Source organism: Trachemys scripta, chromosome 16, assembly GCF_013100865.1.
Source record: "Trachemys scripta elegans isolate TJP31775 chromosome 16, CAS_Tse_1.0, whole genome shotgun sequence".
Classification (NCBI taxonomy): domain Eukaryota; kingdom Metazoa; phylum Chordata; order Testudines; family Emydidae; genus Trachemys; species Trachemys scripta.
This window is the reverse complement of record NC_048313.1, coordinates 5346518-5369597: the sequence shown is the minus strand read 5'-3', so window position 1 is coordinate 5369597 and position 23080 is coordinate 5346518. Positions and strand designations below refer to the sequence as shown.

At 53.7% G+C, this 23080-nt stretch overlaps 1 long non-coding RNA gene across 2 annotated transcripts; it reads left to right on the top strand.

Moving 5' to 3' along the window:
* Positions 1–3821: 3821 nt before the first annotated feature.
* LOC117889222 lies at positions 3822–8265 on the top strand. Of its 2 annotated transcripts, none has more exons than XR_004648419.1 (3): positions 3822–4026; positions 6296–6418; positions 7158–8265. It is a non-coding gene; the product is annotated as an uncharacterized LOC117889222 (long non-coding RNA). The 2 variants fall into 2 exon arrangements; XR_004648418.1 differs by lacking the exon at positions 3822–4026 and adding an exon at positions 4912–4953.
* Positions 8266–23080: the final 14815 nt, after the last annotated feature.

Here is a 23080-nt window from a genome sequence, read left to right as displayed (position 1 = left end):
GGAGTGCTGGTAGCATAGGGTCTGAGGAGAGAGTCCAAATAGCCAGATAATCCTGCCGTGAGAGTGCCAATGCCTGAGACGATGGGGCGTCCAGGGTTTCCAGGTTTGTGGATCTTGGGTAGCAGATAGAATACCCCTGGTCGGGGCTCTAGGGATGTGTCTGTGTAGATTTGTTCCTGTGCTATCGCAGAGTTTCTTGAGCAGATGGTGTAGTTTCTTTTGGTACCCCTCAGAAGGTTTATTAGTCGACAGGAACACACCGTAGAACAGAACTTGATAGCACAGAAATCAGTGACTTTCAGCCAAGTCCATCTTGGGAAGTCCTGGGCCTCCCCCTCTTCCAGTCCCCACAAGCAGACTGCCAGCGACCCGACCTCAGACACCCCCGTTGCTCCTCCCCCTTGTCTTTGTCCCGTTTCCTGGGCAAAGAGGTACCTGGTCATCACCTGGTTGCGTCCCCCTCCTGGGTCTCAGGTTACAAAGGGCCCCAGTCATACCATCCATGCAGACAGTTGGAGCAGCCTCACCCACCCCATAGGTCTCAGCCAAAATCACACCCCCCTCTTCCCACCACCGGGGTATTGGTGCAGCACACAGGGAAACTGAGGCACCCACATGATTCATGCAAAACAGTAAAACTCAAACAGTAAGACTCACATACAACATAACAAGGGAAAATCCCCACTTTCTCACAACTGGGGGGGGAGGGGGGAGGAAACAGAGTGTAGAGGAATCCGGTGTGGTATTTTGGGGAGGTGATGGAAATGCATCTGCAAATTCCAGGAAGAATCATGGGTGGTTCAGAGCTAGTGGGAGCCGAAGAATGCACTGCAGAATTGGGAGAATGTCAGCTGAGCGCCGGAGGAACGTTCCCCACATTGGCTCCCGATTTTCCCAGGGGAAGGCCGCCCCCACTGTAAACAGTGTCTCATGCACTGCCTTCCCCCGGGAAAAAATGGAGCAAATGTACAGTACTGCAGAGAGCAATCCCAGACAGGGGCAGGAGCAAGATGGCTTAACAGGACTTTTCCACTGCTGCATCACAGGGCTTTGTAATGCTAAGAGCAGCCAAGCTTTCCAACAGGCAGCTTGTGAGGTTGGGTGTATCCAATCTACACAGGTTTCCCTGCTTGGGCTGCCTGAAAAGGGCCTGATTCCCAGAGTGGCAGGGGGTGCTCAGCGCTTCTGGAACATCAGGTGTCTTCAGCTGGGGGCCCCAAACACAACCAGGCGCTGGCTGGTGTTCCTCTGAGATGGTCACCCAGAGGGGAAACAGTCTCAGATGTAAGGTCTGAGGCCTTTTTCTGCCGCGACAGTAGGACACCAGAACTAAAAAGCAGAAAGTCCCATCCTCACATTCTTCCTAAATTCCATTAAAACAATGAGGAATCGGCCTGTTTAGAAGGCGCTTGTCCTAACAGGGCCCACCATCACCAGACAAAGAAGCAGACGCAGGTGCCAACTCTGTGGGTGCACCGGCAGCCCTGCAGATCAACTCCTCCCCCAGTGCCATCTGCCCGCCAGTGTTCAGCGGTGGGCAGGAGGCGCTGGGGCAGGGCCTGGGGCGGAGCGGGGGTCGAGCCCCCCCCCCCCCCCCCCCCCCCCGGTGAACTGGGGAAGTTGACGCCTCTGGAAACAGATGCTTAAAGAAAACATTGTTCGACGGCATTCCCTCTGGCAAGGAATCACTTATCAACAGTGTGAATGTGAAATCTCTCCTTCTTTATGGTCCCTACTTCGCTGTTGTTGATCTGTATGGTTTCCATCTGGTTTTTTTCCATTGTTTGTCGGTTGCATAAATCATTTTGCCAGATTTAAATAAACTAAGGGAGTGAGGTAGGATTGGTTAAAGAATTGTTTCACAAGATGTGAGGATTGGTCAAAGAATGATTTCGTAATATTTTAGGGAAATGATTGGTTCAGGGAGAGCTGAGTGGGACTCGAGTTTCACTATATAAACTGGGGTCCAAGAAGGAGACCAGCTGGGAAAGAAAGGAAAAGAAAAAAAAAGAAGAAGAAGAAGAAGGAAAGACCTGGAAGATGATGAAGAAGAAAAACTCATCTCCAAGACACAGCCCAAGATCAGAACAGCTAGAATCCTCTGCATGGCCATGACCAGAAACCAGATGAGCCCAACCTTGCCTGGCCAACAAGGAAAGTCCACCTGCGTGCTGGAGTTGGGTGAGCATTGTATGCTTAGCGTGTGGTGATTGTTAATAAATAGAGGTTAAGGAAATTACTGTGTAAGGTTCTTTCACTGGGAAAAGGCCCTGCCAACCCACAGAAGAGTATGCCCTGAGCCCTAGGAACTGGGTACACCTCGAGGTGCCTAAATTAATCGGGGTATGCCTTGAGCCCACGGAAGGGTAAAGGTGGGGTGTCCCAGCGTGTGCGGGTAACAGCAGGTGTCCACGCCCAAGTCTTGCAGGTGGGTTGATCCTGGCTCTAATGTTGACTTTGGGCCATAGGTCATTAGGCTAACGTCTGGAGAAGCGTTACCGGTGAGGAGCAAAGACTGGGGAGGTTGTAAGTGCCCAGTGAGCCACCAGTTCTTCCCCCGGCTTTGAAGGAGCTCCCGTGATGATGTCTCCAAGGCTGGTTTGGTGGGGCTGGAAATGGCTGGGGAAGTCCTGGCTTCATGCCCTCCATGTGTCCTGTGGGGCTCAATCGCTCCCTCTCTCTTGGCTTTGGTTGCCCTGTCTCTGACGTGGTGATGATGGCCTCTTCTCTGCTTAGATTCCTTTTCCACGCCTGTCATGGGTTATGTGAGGCAGCCACCCCATAGTCAGGGAACAGGTTCCGTCAGGGAACAGGCACTATTCACCCTCACGCTAGCCTTGGAGGGGTTAATATAGGCAAGAGAGGCCAATTAGCCAAAGGCTGCACCTGGTGGGGAGCTAGGACGCACGACAAGGTCAGCAACTGCAGGACGAGGCATCAGACCATGTGGCGAACTAATTCCCAGATGGGTCAGTAGGAGGCGCCGGAGCGGGACGAGGCCACGCCTCTGTGACAAGGTGGGAATGCCCCTGGGAAGAGAAGGTGAAGACAGCCCAGCCAGGAGGTCAGATCACAGCATTGGCGTGTCCCACCCTGGAGGGAGGCTGGCAGCTCCCCAGCCAGACCAGATAAGGTGTAGCGCTCTCCTCCCCATCCCACGAGTCAAGACAGAAGCCAGGAAAACAGCCCGAAGCGGAACAGCTCACCGGCTTGCCTAGCATTCTTGTCGTGGTTTGTCGGGCTCCCAGCGGAGCGGTAGCTAAGCACCTCGCAAGCACTAATGGTTTATTCTTGTGACGCCCACGTGAGTGGGGAGAATACCCCGTCTGTCTCCCACGGTGGGGGCCCTGATTCAGTCAGGGTCTGGGCACTGCCAGGCAAGATGGGGCCCTGATGTTGGTCGGGATCTGGGCAGCGCCTGGCACAAATGCAGCCCCGGTTTCGGTTGGGGTCTGGGCAGCGCCCGGCTCTGTGGGACCCTGATCTCGGTTGGGGTCTGGGCAGCGCCCGGCTCTGTGGGACCCCGATCTCGGTCAGGGTTCGGGCAGCGCCTGGCTCCGTGGGACCCCGATCTCAGTTGGGGTCTGGGCAGCACCCGGCTCCGTGGGGCCCCAATCTCGGTCGGGGTTCGGGCAGCGCCTGGCTCCGTGGGACCCCGATCTCAGTTGGGGTCTGGGCAGCGTCCGGCTCTGTGAGACCCCGATCTCAGCTGAGCCCTCTGGCTGTCATCACGCTATGGAAAAGGAACGGCCCCTATCCCCGGCTTGTTCCGTATGGCACTGCGGTTCTTGGCTGGGCTCCAGCGCATTCCAGAGGTGGCTGGAGCAGATGGAGTCAGCTTCGTGCGTGCGGCAGGAAACCGTAGAAACCAGCCAGCTTGCCGGCCCACGCGGCAGTCTAGAGACACCCAGCCTGTGGCAGGATGAGAGGCCAGACGGTGTTAACCAGGGACATGCTGCAGACAACGTTCGGACTTGGAGCTGCCAGCGAGCGACGTGCCCGGCCTGGGCTGTACCTGCTCCATGGGTAAATAGAGGCTTCTGGGCTAGCAGCTCTCTGCCGTTTGGGGTGAAAGCTAAGGTGGTAGTTTGGACCTACAAAGCCCCAAGTGGCTTGGGCTCTCCCTGAGAGACAGCCTCTCCCTCTGGGCCATCCTGGCAGGCTGGGGTCAGGGGGTTAATGAGCCGGGGTCCCGTGGCGGGAGATGCTGCCGGCCGGGTGTTCTCCATGCAGAACAGCTTGATTTTACTGCCCTCTGTGATGAAGTGGGACGGTTCTTAATGTTTCCTCTGAATACTGTGTGGGTGCCTCAGTTTCCCCCATGCATTTCTTAAGTCTCTAGGTGGTGGGGAAAGGCCAGTGTGCATAAATCACTGACACTCTATCTCCCTGGCAACAAATGGCCAGGGCCCCTTCCCCCCCCTGCAAGGAAATAGCTAAAGGTGAACAAAGAGATCAGGTGACCTCCTGGCCCAGGAAAGAGACAAAGCCGAGAGAAGGAGGGGCTGGAGGGGGTTTGAGAGTTGGAGCTACCTGGGGACTAGGAGTGAGGGCAGACGCGGGCGTCTGGCTCTCTGAACCCCATAATGGACCCGGCCGAGGGAGGGATCCCGTTCACCGCTGTACCTACAAGCTCTGTTTTAGACCGTGTTCCTGTCATCTAATAAACCTCTGTTTTACTGGCTGGCTGAGAGTCACGTCTGACTGCGAAGTGGGGGGTGCAGAACCCTTTGGCTTCCCCAGGATCCCGCCTGGGCGGACTCGCTGTGGGAAGCGCACGGAGGGGCATATGCTGAATGTTCCCAGGAGAGACCCAGGAGGTGAAGCTGTGTGAGCTTCTTGCCCTGAAGACAGTCTGCTCCAAGGAAAGGAGGCTCCCCAAAGTCCTGACTGGCTTTGTGGGGAGCAGTTCCAGAGCATCGCCCGGGGACTCCGTGACACCCTCCAAAACAGGTTTTAAGGCCCTTTGTCTCCCTAATCTACCCCTCACCCTTGCCCCTAAGCCCCAGGCCCTGACCCCCCTCATCCACCCACCCACCAGCCCCAGGGCCTCTCACACCCCGGCTCTCCATCCCAGCAGCCGTGCTGGGTCAACCCGGGGCTGGCGACAGACAGGATGTCCTGCAGCCCCCAGGGCTTGGGGGAGGGAAGGCAGGATGCTCCGTGGGGTCCTGTGTGGTGGGCAGGGGGTCTCCCCGGGCTGGGATGGAGGGGGGGAGTGTATCCCCAGGCTGGAGGGTGGGAGATGAGTGGCCCAGGATACCTGCCCGAGTACCAGCAGCCCCACTCGGTGCATGAGCCCCTCATCCCCTTCTCCGCTGCTCCCTGTGCACAGCTGGAGCGGGCAGACCCACTCCAGACTGGAGCTGGGGGGGGGGACACTGGGGGCTGGGAGCAGCAGCAGCCGCTGGCTAAGCTGGGGACTCAAATCTCCCAGCTGGGTAGGAAAGGAGGAGGAGCTGGGGGCAGACTGAGCCTTGGCTCCTGGTGTGGGCGGGAGCGCGTCCCCTGGCGGGTGAGGACGGCACGGGTGGGGGAGGCGGGTGTATCACAGGCTGACCGGCCCTTTAAGGGGAGAGGGTCCCAGCTCCTCCCGTGACTGCTCGGCTGCCTCCCAGCTGTGGTCATGGGTAGGGTTACCATATTTTGAGTGTCCAAAAAGGCCCTGGGGCTGGTGGGTGGGTGGATGAGGGGGCTCAGGGCCTGGGGCTTGGGGGCAGGGGTGCGAGGTAGATTAGGGAGACAAAGGGCCTTAAAACCTGTTTTGGATGCACCCCCGGCCCCCAGCCCAGCACTGCCGGCCCCGGCCCCAGCCTAACACCCCCGGCCCCGGCCCGGGCCCCAGCCCAGCACCCCCGGCCCCCGGCCCAGCACTGCTGGCTCTTGGCCCGGCCCCCGGCCCAGCACCCCCAGCTCCGCACTGCCTGGCCCGGCCCCCGGCCCCGCACCCCCGGGCCAGCCCCCGGCCGAGCACCCCCGGCCCAGCCCCCAGCCCAGCACCCAGCGGCGCCATCCCCTCCCTATTTTCTCGGACATGTTCGGCTTTTTGGGATTTCCCCCCAGATGGGGATTTGAGGCCCAAAAAGCCGGACATGTCCGGGAAAATCCGGACGTATGGTAACCCTAGTCGTGGGGCTAGGGCTCGGGGATGGCTTGAAAGCACCCGGCCCTTATGCAGGCCAAAGAGAACTCAGCTGAGCTGCGAGGGGCTTGCAGGAGTCCCGGACGGGCGGGAAGTGCCTCTGGGAACTGCAGACGAAATTGCTGATTTTGACTTTTTTTGCTCACTGTTCAGTTCCCCCGACGCATCGTGCTCGGCGGCAAGGGCATGGCAGCAGACTGGCCCGGCCCGGCTTCTCCCGGGCTGGAGAGGCAGCTGGCGGCAGCCAAGTGACATTCCTTTTCAAGTGCCGATGTGGTGAGGATTGCTTATTAGGTGTATTACGGTAGCGCCTAGGAACCCAGGCCATGGCCCAGCAACCCATTGTGCTAGGCCCTGTACATTTTTATTGCTCTTAGGTGTATTACAGTAGCGCCCCAGGGCCTAGGGTGACCAGATGTCCCGATTTTATAGGAACGGTCCCGATATTTGGGGTTTTTTTTAATATGGGCTCCTATTACCCCCCACTCCCGTCCCGATTTTTCACACTTGCTGTCTGGTCACCCTACCAGCATCCCAGGCCACAGGCGTCGACTTCTGCTCGCGCCGGCGGGTGCTCGAGCCCCCCCTGCCCCAACTCCACCCCTGCCCTGCCCTGTCCCGCCCCTTCCCCAAAGTCCCCACCCTAACTCCGCCCCCTCCCCGCCCCTATTCCGACTCCTTCCCTAAATCCCCGTCCCAGCTCCACCTCTTCCCCGCCTCCTCCCCTGAGCGCGCCACGTTCCCTCTCCTCCCCCTCCCTCCTGGAGTTTGCTATGTGGCCAAACAGCTGTTTGGTGTCGGCAAGCGCTGGGAGGTAGGTAGAGGAGCAGGGACGCAGCGCGCTCAAAGGTGGAGGCGGAGGAGGTGGGGCACGGGGGAGTTTGGCTGCCAGTGGGCGCAGAGCACTCACTAATTTTCCCCCATGGGTGCTCCAGCCCCGGAGCACCCACGGGGTCGGCGCCGATGCCCCAGGCGTGGGCCCCACTGAATAACTGAGCCTGCGTATTTATTCCAGTTGTGAGCTCAGCTGTAAAAAGCATGAGGACGTTCCTAAGAAGTCCCAATAATTTACGATCACAAAAGCTGGTGGGAAGAGGCACGCCAAGGAGACAGCAAACCGGAATTAGCCGACACAAAACAGCTTCTGATAGAACTCCGGGACTGGGTTAAGTCCGTGCCCGACGACCAAGAAAATGTAAATTCGGAAGCCAATGAACCAAAATTGGTGGCTCAGAGATTCTGCCAGTTGCCTCTCCGCTCCCAGCCGAAGCCATGCCGTGCCAGTCTGCTGCGGTGCCTTTGCCTGATTGGTGGACAAAATAATGAGGGGAGGGGCTATTAAACAAAAAGACTTTGTGGGCACAATACGGAAGCACAGACGGATGCTACTGGAGTGAGCGTCACCATGGAGTTCGAAGGGACTGCCAAGGTCATCTAGTCTAAGATGCGGGATTTGTTGTGTCTAAACCATCCAAGACAGCCTCTTTTGAAAGTCTCCAGTGAGGGAGCTTCCGCAGCCTCCCTAGGCATCTATTCCATTCTCCTACTGCTCTTTCAGCGCGGGAGTTTTTCCCTGAGATTTCATCTAAATCCGCTGGGCTGTCGTTTGAACCCACTGCCCCTTGTCCTGCCCTCGGTGGCAGGGGAGAACAACTTTTCTCCATCTTTTTTATGGCAGCCTTTCAAATATTTGAAGACCATCACAGCGGCCGCCCCCCTACTGTTTCCTGGGAGGCTGGACTTTCGTCACCCTAAATCTATGTTCTGAGCAGACTGGGCCAGAGAGAGGGACCCAGCTGACACCGTGACCTCTGCTGGTGCCAGCTGAATCCTCAACCCCGTCCAAGTGACTGACAAGGTGGGTGAAGTAATATCTTTTATTGGACCAACAGAAGATATGACCTCACCCACTCTGTTTCTCTCTCATCCTGGAACCAACAAGGTATATATAACAAGACTCCAAACCATCTAAGAAACTGTCAAAGAAGGGAGTTTTTCCTTCTAAAACTCTCTCCTGCTAAAGGGAAGTAGGGATGTTGTTAAAACGAAAGCCTTATTTAATACCTGACATTGCAAATGCTGTCTCTGGTTTTCCTTCTTTTCTTTATCTTTAATAAAAGGTTACAAGAACTTTGAATGGTGTGTTTGCCATGGGACGAAGCAGGCTGACGTCTCTGTATACCAAACGCCAAACCTTGTTGGACACTGTTTAATGTTGGACAGTGACTGGGTTGTGTTGATACCTTTGGCCCGTATATTCCGTCTAAATTAATAGAACGGTGCTGTACGTTTTCGTTGCTGATAGGTAGGGCCCAGGGTTTTTGCAGCAATGAAAACAAAGTCATTTCAGATTTTCAAAGCTGTATATTTTGGAAATATCAGATATGCATTATATTAATACAGAAAATACACAGATCGACAAACCCGAGCAAGATGTAACCCATTACAGCACCAGACTGCAGTAGCCTGCATTACAATGTTTACAGACACTTTTGAAATGGTTTTTGACAACCGAACTGGTCAGTTTTAGAACATAACAAATGTATTAAGTGATCATCTTCATCGCTATCAACACAAAACAACATTCTTGCCGCGCAAGACTATGCAATTAAAATAATCTAACAGCACAGGGAAATTTGGCATAATTACATTTCTGCTTAAAGTAAACCAATGTTCTATTGTATATCGCCTGCATCAGCATACAAATATTCATTGACACGCTTAGGGCACATTACAAGTACATCGTCACGCTTTCCAATGACATGGCGGGGTTAGCCCTTGTCCAAATTTGGAGAAACCACGTTCAGCGTCAACCAAATTGCATGGGATTGCCAAAAGACCACGAGCAGTCTGGCTAGGTTTTGGCAAATGTTTGTCCGTGCTTTTACCGAAACCTGGAGAGAGAAATGTCATTGGGACGAGGAAGTTCATTTACAATGCTCAGATAAACTGCCCACTCACCCACAGGTACAAAGCGCAGCGGTGAAATACTCCATTCCCAGTCACTGCAGTTGTGGGAGAATACACAAACTTGCTTGAGATCGAGGATTCTCACGTCGTGGGCAACCTAGGCTGGCCGTTTGTCTGTATTTATGTACCCGGCATTTTCTCTGCACGGCTTTGAAAATCTTGACCCTTAGGATTGTGCAGTGCATGCCGTCCTCTTGATAATGCCGACTGTGATTCAAACATAAGTAGTGTCTGAACAAGTGGAGCTGGATAAATTAAATTTGCCACAAGTGATTAGCTCTGCAATAAAACATGTAGCGCCTCTAAAACGGCGGTCGTGTCCTCCACGTCGATTTCCTGAGCAACGAACCCCTTGTCGTACTCCACACAATGGTTGTGATAGTCTACGGCTTTAAACCAAGTATTCCACCTTGTTGCAGCTGGTTCCCGAGGTAGTGTCGGGCTTTCAACTCTTTGGTCCATAAGGTAGTCTCTAAAGCGAGCAGGTCTGAGTGGAGGGTTTATTAGAGCACACAGACCATCCACTTCGGTACAGAAACGGTGCCTGGTAAAGCTGTAACATGTGCCCAGAAGGTCACAGAAATGCATTGGTTAAAATGCCACTTTGAACGACGTCCACAGGGATTTTGCATTACCTGCCACATAAGCCCTTGCATTTGACAAGTCAATGTCATCTTGTACCAGGGTCTTTGTAACCGCTTGTGCAACTAGGAAGTAGTTAACACGTCCTAACTCCACTGTTTCGACGAGCTGGGCAGCAGCTGGGCAACCGTCTGAAACCTGCATGCGCTGTGTTTGAATATTTGCAGCGTGCCCGTGTAGGCTGTCTGTGTAGTCATCCAGAATTACGGCTACTGTCTGATCCTTCTGTTCGGCGCTGGCTTTGTTCAAAGATGGGCGGGGGCGGGCAGGGAAGATGGACTCACTTGTGGGATACAGCCCCCGTTTCATTTAGGAATTCTCGCATTTGGGGATGGTCCGTTTTTTTCTAATGGGATGTTTGCACGGCTACCGGCCTCCACCCGATCTCGTGCTATCTTTTCCCTGTATGTCTGGTTTTCCTTTTGCCGTGTATGCACACCAGTCATTGTGAGCTGGGGCTTTGCTGCTGTCACGGCGCCTTTCCTGTGGTTGCCTGTGCGGTCCTTTTTCACACCGTCAAGCCCTTGGTTGCAAAACGGTACAAAATAACGTCCCTCCGCCCACATGGAGCACATCTTTGCTGAATGCTTTAACTCTCCCCTCGGGCTGAACCATTCTAGGCATTGCTAGGAAGCGGCTTTGAAGAGCCGAAGCACAAGGTGAAAAACAGGAAGGAATCGGCTTTCAGGAGGGTTGGGGAGAGGCTCTAGCTGTGGGGGAACTTCACTGAGCCTGCAAGCAGCTGGGCCAAGGTCCAGCTGTGTGTGGGAGCGAGATGTGAGGCGGGCGCCTCGAGCCAGTGGTGTACTAGTGGGAAGGCCAAGAGACAGCTGTGTGCAGGGAAGGGAGACAGATGTGTGGAAGTAAAGCAAAAATTCTATTTTTCTCCAACAGATGCTAGGCATAGGGTTACCAACTCTCCCGGTTTGGCCAGGAGTCTCCCAGAATCGGGCTCGAGCTCCCAGAGGCCACTGAAGCCAATCTGGGAGATTTTAGGCCACTAAAAGTCCGGTGGCGCAGCGGGGCTAAGGCAGGCTCCCTACCTGCCCTGGCTCTGTGCCGCTCTCAGAAGCAGCTGGCCTGTCTGGCAGCAGCTCCTAAGCGGAGGCGTGGCTACTCTGTGTCACCCCTTTCCACTAGTGTACCTGGAAGGGGGAGCAGGCGCCGCACGTGCTCTCTACTCCGTGTCGCCCCTTTCCACTAGTGTACCCTATCGGTAGTTCCCCAGCATCTCCACCACTAATGTTACCTCTGTTCCCCTAAACACCAACCAGGGTCACACACTTGTATTAGTTTTATTACGATGCCGCTGTTGGGTCAGATCAAAAAGAGATGGCGCTTATTCATACACGCACACATTCACCGCATTCATACCCTCATGCACCCACTCACTTACGCAGGCGGAGAGTTACCGGAGACAGCATGGAGGTCGAGAAGCCGAAGCGTGGTGGATCTGGTGTGTCCACCTGCGGTCATGAATCTAGGCTGCTGAGCAGGTCCCGGGCCAATGGGGGCAGCGAGATGCGGCGCGGACGAGCGATGTGCTGGCCGTGGCTTCTCGCCGCCCCCATTGGCCCGGGACGGCAAACGGCGGCCAGTGGGGGCTGTGATTGGCCGAACCTGCCGTGTCAGCAGGTAAATAAAACTGGCCCGGCCTGCCAGGGTGCTTACCCTGGCGAGCCGTGTGTCGAACGTTGCTGACCCCTGGGCTATGCTAACAATCACTGAAGTTACAAAGCCATATTTGGGGTCAGGAAGGAATTTCCCCCCAGGGCAGATTGGCAGAGGTCCTGGGTTTTTTTTTTGCCTTCCTCTGTAGCATGAGGTCACTTGCTGGAGGATTCTCTGCACCTTGAGGTCTTTAAACCACGATTTGAGGACTTCAATAACTCAGGCATAGGTTAGGGGTTTGATACAGGAGTGGGTGGGTGAGATTCTGTGGCCTGCGTTGTGCAGGAGGTCAGACTAGATGATCACAATGGTCCCTTCTGACCTTAAAGTCTATGAGTCTGCAAAAAGTTTGCAGAACTTAATGATACACGTTACAGATCTTATAATTACATTTGACCGGAGGCTTTACATAACACCTCCCATACTCCCAACCCCTTGGCCCCAGCCCAGAGCTCACTCCCCCTCCCGAACCCCAACTCCCTCTCCCAGCCTGGTGAAAGTGAGTGAGGGTGGGGGAGAGCAAGCGACGGAGGGAGGGAGCTGGAGTGAGTGGGGAGGTGGAGCATCGGAGAATGGGCGGGACAGGGGGTGTGGCCTTGGGGCAGGGGCGGGGCAGGGCAAGGGTGTTTGGGTTTGTGTACTTAGACAGGTGGTAACCTTAGCTGGGCCCTGAGGGCTAGAGCAGTGGAGTAGATTAACACACAGGCCCACGGGGCCGTGCCCAAGGTCTCCAGCCAATTTGGGGGCCCCTGGAAAAATCTCACAATGCTAGGGCAGCAGGGGCACTGGAACAGGGAGGCCAGGACCCCATCATTTTTTACTGGCCATAAGGGCGAGCGACGTGGGGGAGGGGACAAAGAGGAGCAAGTGGGAGGGCGGGGTGTCAGGGGGGGAAGAGGTAGCACGAGGGTGAGGCTTCAGGGGCGAAGGGCAGCACATGGGGGGGTAGGACATGAGGGGAAGGGGAAGCATGGGGGAGGGTCCTCGGGGATGGGAAGGGGTGGTGCAAGCAAGGTCGGCTCCAGGCACCAGCCCACCAAGCGGGCGGTGTGACGTTACTGATATAATCTGGGACCATATAGATCATTGTTGCAACCAAGGTCTTGTAGTGGCACCCAGATCTTGTATAAAGGGGGTCAAATGGGGTGTCTAAGAGAAGGTTATGGTTTACTGGTTATGATTATGCTGTCTATATGTGTGTATCCATTTTGTAGTTGAAGTTATGAATATTGGCTCTATACTGTCTGTATTTCAAACTTACGCTTTGCTGCTGGGTGACATCCCAGACAAACTGGTGTTAGCTCTGCCTAGCCTGCTTGATGGCCCATTAAGGATCATCAGCTATACAATGGACCCATTGAGAGAAGGCAAATATGCCTTGAGACTCAGCAAAGTATGCAGGGACTGGCCCATGTGACTCCAGACTCCATTTTGCTGTAACTTTCCACAGGAAGAACAAAGAGGTGTTCTTACACCTGGAAAAAGACTATATAAGGCTGATGCCTCATCTCCATCTGGTCTTCAATCCTGCTTCATACCTCTGGAGGAACTTTGCTACAAGCTGAAGCTTTGAACAAAGGACTGAGGACCCATCCCAGCTGGGATGTATTCCAGTGACTTGATTTGAACCTGCAGTTTATTCCATCGCTGCTGCAAGCCTGAACCAAGAACTTTGCCATTACTGTATGTAATTGATTCCATTTAACCAATTCTAACTCTCATCTCTTATCTTTTTCCTTTTATGAATAAACCTTTAGGTTTTAGATTCTAAAGGATTGGCAACAGCGTGATTTGTGGGTAAGATCTGATTGGTATATTGACCTGGGTCTGGGGCTTGGTCCTTTGGGATCAGGAGAACCTTTTTTCTTTTACTGGGGTATTGGTTTTCATAACCATTTGTCCCCATAACGAGTGGCACTGGTGGTAATACTGGGAAACTGGAGTGTCTAAGGAGATTGCTTGTGAGACTTGCGGTTAGCCAGTGGGGTGAGACCGAAGTCCTCCTAGTCTGGCTGGTTTGGTTTGCCTTAGAGATGGAAAAAACCCCAGCCTTGGGCTGTAACTGCCCTATTTGAGCAATTTGTCCTGAGTTGGCACTCTCAGTTGGGTTCCGCCAGAACCGCATTGTCACAGGCGGCACCTGGAGGGGGGTGGCGTGGTGCGGTACTCCGGCTCCGGCCGCCGGGGAGAGCGGTGAGCCCCGGCCGGGACTCGCCGCCCTCCTCCCAGGGCTCCGGCCACCAGGGAGAGCGGAGCCCCGACCGGGACTCGCCGCCCTCCCCCTGGCGCTCTGGCTGCCGGGGAGAGCGGAGCCCCGGCCAGGCACTCCGCCCTCCCCCCAGGGCTCCGGCCACCCTCCCCTGCCGCGCTGGGAGGGGGGGCAGCCGGAGGCTTTTTTGCCTGGGGCGGCAAAAAAGCCAGAGCCGGCCCTGGGTGCAAGGGCAGGGACTTGTGGAGAAGGGGGCGGAGAGAGGGCAGAGGCTTGGAGGGAGGGGCAGCGGGGCCACGGTTTGGGCACTGGTGGCCCCCCCACTTGTAGGGAGCCTGTAGGGCAGGATGATTTAGCTGCTGCACCCTCTGCTCCGCTGCCCCTTCCTCTCCTGCTTGTTGTTTTCTTCTCGCTGCCACCGGTGACGGGCTCCCCCTGCATCGTGCCGGGCGGCCGGAGGTAGGTGGCGAAGGAAGAGTGGAAACAATGCCTCCTGCTGCCCGCGTCTCCTCCAGCCCCGAGCTGCACGGGACATGCCCCCTCTTGGCTGCAGTCCTACCGCCCCGAGCCGAGCTGCCAGGGCACAGGCTGAAACCTGTTGCATGTCAGCGAGAGGGAGAACATAAGTAAGTGGGGCGGGGGGGCAGCCAAGGGAGCCGGGAAAATCCCCCCCACAGCCCCTACCGTCCAGGCTGGGGAAATCCCCATGACCTCAACCCATAGGGTCAGCCTCCAGGGAAATGCAACCCCCACATACATATGGGGAGCCAAATGAGAGGACTCGTTGTCCTGCTAAAGGCAGGAAACTTGGAAACCCCCAACCCTCCCTCCCCCCGCGCCCACCCCCTCCCCTCTTCCTTGCCTCTCAGTGTTTAATCACTTCTCTCCCCCGGGGCGTGACCTGGTCTCCCCCCTCCTCTTCCAGTTCCCCCGCCCCGTGTCTTTTGGTTTGTTTCAGTTTTTTATGCCTCCATTTGTGGTTTCGAGACCTTTGGCTGCCCCTATCCCTGCATTATTTACCCGATCCTAATACACCACCGATGAGGCATTGGTAGAATGGAGTGATGACTATTCTCCCCCTGCAGTATTATTGGAAAAACTATATCCGCCTTGGTTTAGTAATGACTGACCATGCTGTCTGTCGTGTGCGCTGGCTAATCCGTACCTGGCCTCTTAAAAGTGGGATTTAATGTATAGGTATAAGCTACTTTCTGATTAACTGAAATAGTTAGTTCTAAAACTGAACTGGTAAAATGTCAACTTTCTCACAGTTTGATGTGAATAACCTTTGGCAGAAAGCCAGAAGCGTCGATTTGGCACCCGTCAGGGTCTTTCGACACTTTTTCAGAGCTTATGTGATCGGTTGCAAACTTTGTTTTAAACCAGTTCGCACCGTGATCTGAAACGTAACGTTCTTAATAATGGAGTCGTTTTACCTCAGGTTAGGATTATTTCTTTTAATGACGTTACTTTCTGGAATTGCGACCGTTGTCTTTCAAACATCTTCGCTTCCACAGTAGAACAACTGGACTGTAACAGGATCGATGGGGGAAGGGAAATGTGTAATGGTCCCCCCGGGGTACAACCTAGCCTGTGGGACCTCTGTGTCCCCTTAAACTCTCCCTCCTGGGCTATCACAATTCTATGCAAGTGACAAGCCGCAAACCCCTCCAGGTGCTGTGATCGCTCAGCCGTCACCATGTGAAGACACACACACCCAGCTGAGTTGCATGGATGCCCTCTAAGCCACTCATGAATTATAAACAGGGAAACACTAGTCAATGCCCTCCAGCCTCAGCCTTGCACCCCAGTGATGTACTGTCTGACACGGCTCGAGACCTTCTCTTGAACAAGGCAAACTCAGTAATGAGGATGGTGGACATGCACCGGTCTTTGTAATCGGAGCAGATTCCCCAAACCCTTTAGGGAAATTTACTGGTAAAGATAAAGCACTCAAATCCATTTATTGACTGCTACGTGGTTACAAGTGTTTGGCGTAAAGGTCAAAGTTGGTTACATACGAAATAAAAATAAAATCGCAGTCCAAACCCTAAACACTAGCAGACTAAGCACGGCATGAATCAAGCACCTTTACTCACCCCCACTGGATGTTCCAGGCTGAATTCTCTTCTCAGCCTGGGACCAATCTCCCCAGTTCAAAGTCTTTGTCTTCCCAGTGATCTTCCAGGTGTTGAGATGGGGGAGGAGAGGGGCCAAGAGATGTGTCACTGTCCCTCTTTTATACTTTCTACCAGATGCTAGAAAGATCCTTGCTGGGTCAGAGGGGTTCGGCCACCTCCATCATGTACCATTTGGGAGAGTGGATTCTCCTTAATGGGACATCAATGACTGTTAGGCTAATCTTGATGTAAATTTGTCTTGTCTGTGTCCTTTGTTGCCACTGAAAGGCTGGCTGTGGGCTGTAGTAGATAGAAAGCCTGAGACATAAGGCCTTGTAGAGGCCCGGTGTGAGGCCTGAGGCCTGAACTAAAGTAAGTTTTTGACTAACCACATATTTCAGGTACAGACACATAGCAATACTTCATAACTTCCTATACAATGATAGTACACACAATCCAACAGGATATTAATGTTGAATCGATCAAGACTTTTCAAGTGATACCTCTCAAGGCATGCATTGTACAAAACACATTGCCCTCATATCACAGTGGTGAATATGGGGATTCCGGGGTGCTATTTTGAGGTCCAGAGTGTCACCGCCAGGTTTAAGACAATTGGAGGAGACGAAAGAACCACTTGTTGGCCTGGGAACGACTGATTCTAGTCACACCGGTGTTGTCCAGATTAGCAGCGAAGGCCCTCGTGTAAGGGTATGGATAATAGCGAGCCAGATTCATTTTCTATGTTGAAAACTTTTAATGTGGCGGTGGGGGCTGGGGAGGGGAAAATATTCTTCATGCCCAGGGCCCCAATAAATCTTAACCTTCTGCTGGGCCAGGGCCAGGCCGGCGGTGTGCAGGGAAGGTGAGGAGGAGGGAGAGGTGCTGGAGATGCTGCCGAGAGCAGGTGTGAGCGCCGTCCGCTCTGCAGCATGGCGAGGGAGCCCTGGCACCCCGCTGCCAAACGCCCTGCCAGCCCCAGGGAAGCTCCGTGGCAGTTTTGCTGAGCCCAGGCCTGTGTGGGAGAAGTTGGCGGCGAATCTGAAAATCAGCCAGCCCCTAGCCTCTGCCCTGCGTCCTGGGGAGGAGTTGGGTAACCCCTGGAAGAAATCTCGGGGGCTCCACTCACACGTCACCGCTGGTTGGCGATTCCAGAAATGGAGGGTGATTTCGGGGGGTAGGGGGGAGCGGCAATCGCAGCAATTTCCAGACAACACTGGCCCTACTGATAGGTGTATTACGGTAGCACCTAGGAGCCCCACTCATGGCCCACAATCCCATGGCGCTAGGTGCTGTACATTTTTATGGCTATTAGGAGTATTATGGTAGACTGCATTGGGGCAGGCGCTGTGCAAACACAGCACAAAGAGACAGTCCTTGCCCTGGGGAGCTGACAACCTCAGCATGAGGCAAGAGGCAGATACACACAGAATGGGGGAACACAGGGGAAGAAAAAAACAGTTCTGCTCAGGCCAGCCCAGTGGGGGGCCACAGAGGGTCCAGTTTTGTGTCAGTGTCACAGCAGAGGGGAGGGGGGGTGGTACCGTGGCTTTGCAAATATTGCAAAGGGCAGATCTCAGAGGGAGTCTGCAGGGACATTCCTACCCATCTGCCCAGGGCCTGGGAGAGTGGTAGGACCCGTGCTTCGAATTCAGAGCAGGATCAGGCAGCGAAACAGTAGAGTTTGCAGGGTGCCAGGGCAACATGCGTACATTGTCCTGAGCCGTTTGCAGAGAGCTGGCTTCTATGCTGACTCATGTGTTATGGGCTGTGTTAAAACCTCATTGCAACGCACAAGAACATGTCACCACCCAAAATGCAGGCACAAGTGAGGCTGCCCAGGAAACAAACACCGCAGAAGGAAACAAAGAAGGAAGCACCAGACACAACCACAGAAGCTCTGGTAGCGTGGCCCTGAGAAAAAGCTAAGAGAAAGAGAGAGCTCTTGGGGCAAAGTGCTGGCTGAAAAGAGGCGTGGGGCTCTGAGCAAAGAAACTTTCTCCTGTTGTCTGATTTCTTCTGTGTTCAGGGAAACAGGACTTTGTAAAATAAACGGGATTGCACCAAAGAAACCCCTGACTCCACCACCAATTTCTCCGCCTAGTGGAAATAACCCGCAAGGTCCTGAATTGTGCCTAGCCACTGCAGTTAAAAAAGTGGTAACACTGGGATCCCGTTTTCAAGGAAAGAAATTGTGAGCTGGTGTTTCTGTTGCCCCTAATGGAACAAATAATGGAGGTGCCCTCAGAAATCACCGATGGCCACAGGGGATTTACACACGACCCAAAAGGGGAGCTTGGGAGTTCACAAAAAACATCTGGACATTTCTCGGCAGGGGCTGAGAGTGACTTTGGTCAGAGATAAAATCTTTTGCCCAGGCAACAGCTGCAAAGAGTCCAGGCAGGTTGGAAAGCCCAGCCACAAAACTCCCAGTCTGGACTGACGTTCACACCAGACTGTTGGGTTACAAATCACGGAAGTATTAAATGTGCGGGTCATGAACTGTTCTTCTCCTTATTGTGTGAGTAAAGGGCAGCAGAACTGTACTTAGCCTGCCTGAATGAGGGGGTCTCCCTCAGTGCTTAATTTGTGCTAGGGCTTGTCAGGGCCGAGCCCCAGAACCTCTAGGCTGGGCAGTTCAGAGCCCTGGGACCTCTGGGCTGGACACATCAGCTATGAAAGTAACCAACTTGCTTGAGCCCCGGCACCTCTTTCGTTACAAATTAAGCACTGGTCACCCCCAGCTGAACTGCACTCGCTAAGTAGGAGATTTGGATGCCAGATCCTAGTGAAGGGGGCGGGGGGGATCAGGTGTTTTGCTTGGTGGGTTGGGCTCTGCCTAAGAGTCACAGGCCCTATTGACCTGCTCCTCTCTCCTGTTTAGAGAGAGAGCTGATTAGACACTAAAGCTGGAATCACTGATAATCAAGTGTAAGTGCTTAGACCAGTGTTTCTGTGGAAGAGACAGCCCGGCCTGCACTACCAGCGAGGTTCCCCCACTGAGAGCTGAAATCTCTGAGAGCCGGTGGAACCTCGAGAGACCGACTCGCAGAGGTCACAGTGGCAGGTGGCAGCAGGTGACAGTTCAGGGCCATTGGGGACGGAGCAGTAGAGTGAACAAACAACAGCGGCCAGAGCATTGGACTGTTTTAGTGACTTCGCTCCAGAATGCTAGATTTGCGACTGGGAAACTTATATAAATACATTTCCTAGTAGGCCAAGATTTTTAAAATGCATTTATTTGCCAAGGTCATTATCTCACATCATCGCTAGCTCAAGAGGTCGTTATCTTGGGGAGTTTCTGTACGAAACGTTTTGATTCTTATAATTATTTATTATGTAAGACGTAAGAGCGGCCATATTGGGTCAGACCAATGGTCCATCTCTCCCAGTATCCTGTCTTCCGACAGTGACTATTCCAGGTGCTTCAGCGGGAATGAACAGAACAGGGAATGATCGAGTGATCCATCCCCTGTCAGACGCAGGGAATGAGCAACAAACAGGCTAGGGCCATTCAGAGCATGGTTTTGCATCCATGCCCATCCTGGCTAATAGCCATTGATGGACCTAACCTCCATGAACTTATCTAGTTCTGTTTTGACCCCTGTTCTAATTTTGGCCTTCACAACATCCCTGGCAAAAAGTTCCACAGGTGACTGTGTGTTGTGTGAAGAAATACTTCCTTTTGTTTGTTTTAAACTTGCTGCCTATTAATTTCATTGGGTGACCCCTGGTTCTTGTGTTAAGTGAAGGGGTAAATAACACTTCCTTATTCATTTTCTCCACACCAGTCAAGATTTTATAAGGCTCTATCATATTCCCTCTTAGTCATCTCTTTTCCAAGATGACAAGTCCCAGGCCTGGTCTACACTAGGAGGTTATGTCGAATTTAGCAGCGTTAATTCGAATTAACCCTGCACCCGTCCACACAATGAAGCTATTTATTTTGACATAGAGGTCTCTTTAAATCGATTTCTCTACTGATTCCCGATGAGGAGAGTAGCACTAAATTCGACATGGCTATGTCGAATTAGGGTTAGTGTGGACGGAATTTGACGCTAATAGCTTCGGGAGCTATCCCACAGTGCACCACTCTGTTGACGCTCTGGACAGCAGTCCGAGCTCGGATGCTCTGACCAGCCACACAGGAAATGCCCCGGGAAAATTTGAATTCCTTTTCCTGTCTGGCCAGTTTGAATCTCATTTCCTGTTTGTACATCATGGCGAGCTCAGCAGCACTGGCAACGATGCAGAGCTCTCCAGCAGAGGTGACCATGCAATCGCAGAATAGAAAGAGGGCCCCAGAATGGACTGATCGGGAAGTCTTGGATCTGATCGCTGTGCGGGGCGATGAGTCTGTGCTTTCGGAGCTGCGATCGAAAATGCGAAGATCTATGAGAAGATCTCAAAGCCATGACGGAGAGAGGATACAGCTGGGATGCAACGCAGTGCCGCGTGAAAATTAAGGAGCTGAGACAAGGATACCAGAAGACCAAAGAGTCAAACGGACGTTCCAGATCCCAGCCCCAGACATGCCGTTTCTACGAGGCACTGCATTCCATTCTAGGTGCGGCTGCCACCACTACCCCGCCACTGACCGTGGACTCTGACGATGGGGTATTGTCCACGGCCGCTTCCTCGGAGATGTTCGCGGACGGGGAAGATGAGGAAGGAGATGATGAGGATGAGGCAGTCGACAGCGCTTTCAACGCTGATTTCCCCAACAGCCAGGATCTCTTCATCACCCTCATGGAGATCCCCTACCAACCCTCCCAAGGCGGTAACCCAGACCGTGAATCAGGGGAAGGATCAGTAGGTAAGTGTTTTAAACATTTATTTTGAATAGAATAGGCCTGGTATGTTAGCAATGGGTTTTTAATGATTAGTTTGCCCTAGGTGCTTAACTTTTTAGTCCTTGCCAGTGCAGATACTGGAAAAGTCTGTTAACATGTCTGGGGATAGAGTAGAAATCCTCCTGGGACATCTCCACGAAGCAGTCCTGGAGGTAATGTGAAAGCCTTTGCATCAGGTTCCTGGAGAGAGCGGCCTTATTGTCTCCTCCATGGTAGGAAACTTTTCCGCGCCAGGCTAGTAGCAGGTACTCCGGTATCATTGCCTGGCAAAGCATGGTGGCATACGGCCCCTGGTGGCATTCACACAGCATGCAGTCTTTCTCTGTCTCCGTAATCCTCATCGGAGTGATTTCACTCATGGTGACCTGCTTTGAATTAGGGGAAGTTTAGTATGGGGACTGATTGCCTGTTCCTTTAAATAACTGTAACTGGCGGTTTACAGCCACGGGGTGGGGGCGGGGAGGTGAACTGTTCATGCTGAGCGGTTCGCCGGCAGCGTGCAGGGATCTTTCCCAAGCCCAGCCCCGTGGTGGTGGCGGGGAGGTGAACCGTTCCTGCTGAGCGGTTCGCCGGCAGCATGCAGGGATCTTTCCCGGGGACAGCCGCGATAGGGGTGGGACAGGGGCAGAGTTCATGCTGTCCGGATCACCGGCAGCAGGAACTGGCCAACGCTAGGAGCATTGCTTGGAACGTGAAAGGAGGGCACTGCTGTAAATTAAGCTTTAAACAGCCAAAAGTCTATGGCTTACCATGGCCGCCTGCTAGCAGAATTCCGTTGTCTGGCCCTGCTTGTGTGATCTGTACAGCAAGACCCCAAGCACTCAATGTGAAGACAGAAAATTCGACCTTGTACTGAGTGCACATGTGATAGGTACTGTGCATGGTCTTGTTCACAGAGAAAGACTATATTCATTGTTTGCAAAAAGGTATCTTTTTGAGGAATTCACTCCCTTTTTCCCAATCCCACAGCTGTGAGTGTCTCCCGAGCTACCCCGGCATCCCCCTCCCAGAGGCTGGCGCAGGTCAGGCGGCGAAAGAAAAGGACACGGGATGAGATGTTCTCAGAACTTATGGTCTGTTCCCGAGCCGAGGTGGCACAGCAGACCCAGTGGAGGGAGAACATGTCGCAATACCAGCAATCACACAGCGAATGGGAGGACAGGTGGCGGCAGGAAGACCAGCAGGCGACTCAAACGCTGCCTGGACTAATGAGGGAGCAAATGGACATGCTCCGGCGCCTTGTAGATGTTCTGCAGGACCGGAGGCAGGAGGAGAGAGCCCCTCTGTATTCTATCGCTAACCTCCCTCCCCCGCCTCAAAGTCCCATCCCCCCCTCACCCAAAGTCCGAAGAAGGGGGGGCGGCAGTGGCGGTGAAAACAGTCACTCCACCCCTGCAGACTGGAGGTTTTTAAGGCCCGGCTTGACAAAGCCCTGGCTGGGATGATTTAGTTGGTGTTGGTCCTGCTTTGAGTAGGGAGTTGGACTAGATGAACCTCCTGAGGTCCCTTCCAACCCTGATACTCTATGATTCTATGTGAGCATATCATGGATTTATATAGTAAAAAGGGAGGAGCTTGATTTGCCAGACTGATCAGCTAAGCCAATGCCGACAACCTATATGAAAAGGCTGCAAAACACCAGGCCTCTAGCCCAGTGGTTCTCAGACTTTTGTACTGGTGACCCCTTTCACACAGCAAGCCTCTGAGTGTGACCCCCCCCCCTTATAAATTAAAAACACGTTTTAATATATTTAACACCATTATAAATGCTGGAGGCAAAGCGGGGTTTGGGGTGGAGGTTGACACCTCACGACCCCCTGAGGGGTCCTGTGGTGGGGTGACCACTCACTGCTGCGGTGCCTCCTGCTGGTTGTCCCGGGAATTAGCTCTTTTCCAGCTCTGGAGCGCCCTCTGCCGGCTGGTGTCTCGCCTGCCGCTGGCCCCCTGTTCCCTTCCCCGACCCCGGTGCCCTTTGCCCAGGGGTTCTGCCCACCGCAGTACCCCCTCAGTCTGGGTCCCTCCACCCAGGGGAACCCCCAACCCCCTATCCCTCCCTTGCCTCAGTGGCTACTGCCAGTCACTATCTAGCTCCCGTTCACTGGGGCGGACTGCAGTCTATAAACCACTCATCATCGCAACAGAAAACAGATGTCGGTGATCCTGAGCAAGAGAAGAGACAGGTCTCGTTACAATGGCTTTGTTCACCTGACCCATCAATCTCCTGTCATTGCCCTTTGCCTGTGAGCTGGGCAGATGGGGAATCTACTTTCGTATGTCTAGGGCAGGCTAGGTTCACACCCGGCCTCCCAAAACACATTTTAAGAACATATTTCCAGCACGCATATATAACTCTTTGTACACAACCCGCACATACATCCCGCAATGACATAGAATCATAGAATATCAGGGTTGGAGGGACCTCAGGAGGTATCTAGTCCAACCCCCTGCTCAAAGCAGGGCCAACCCCAACTAA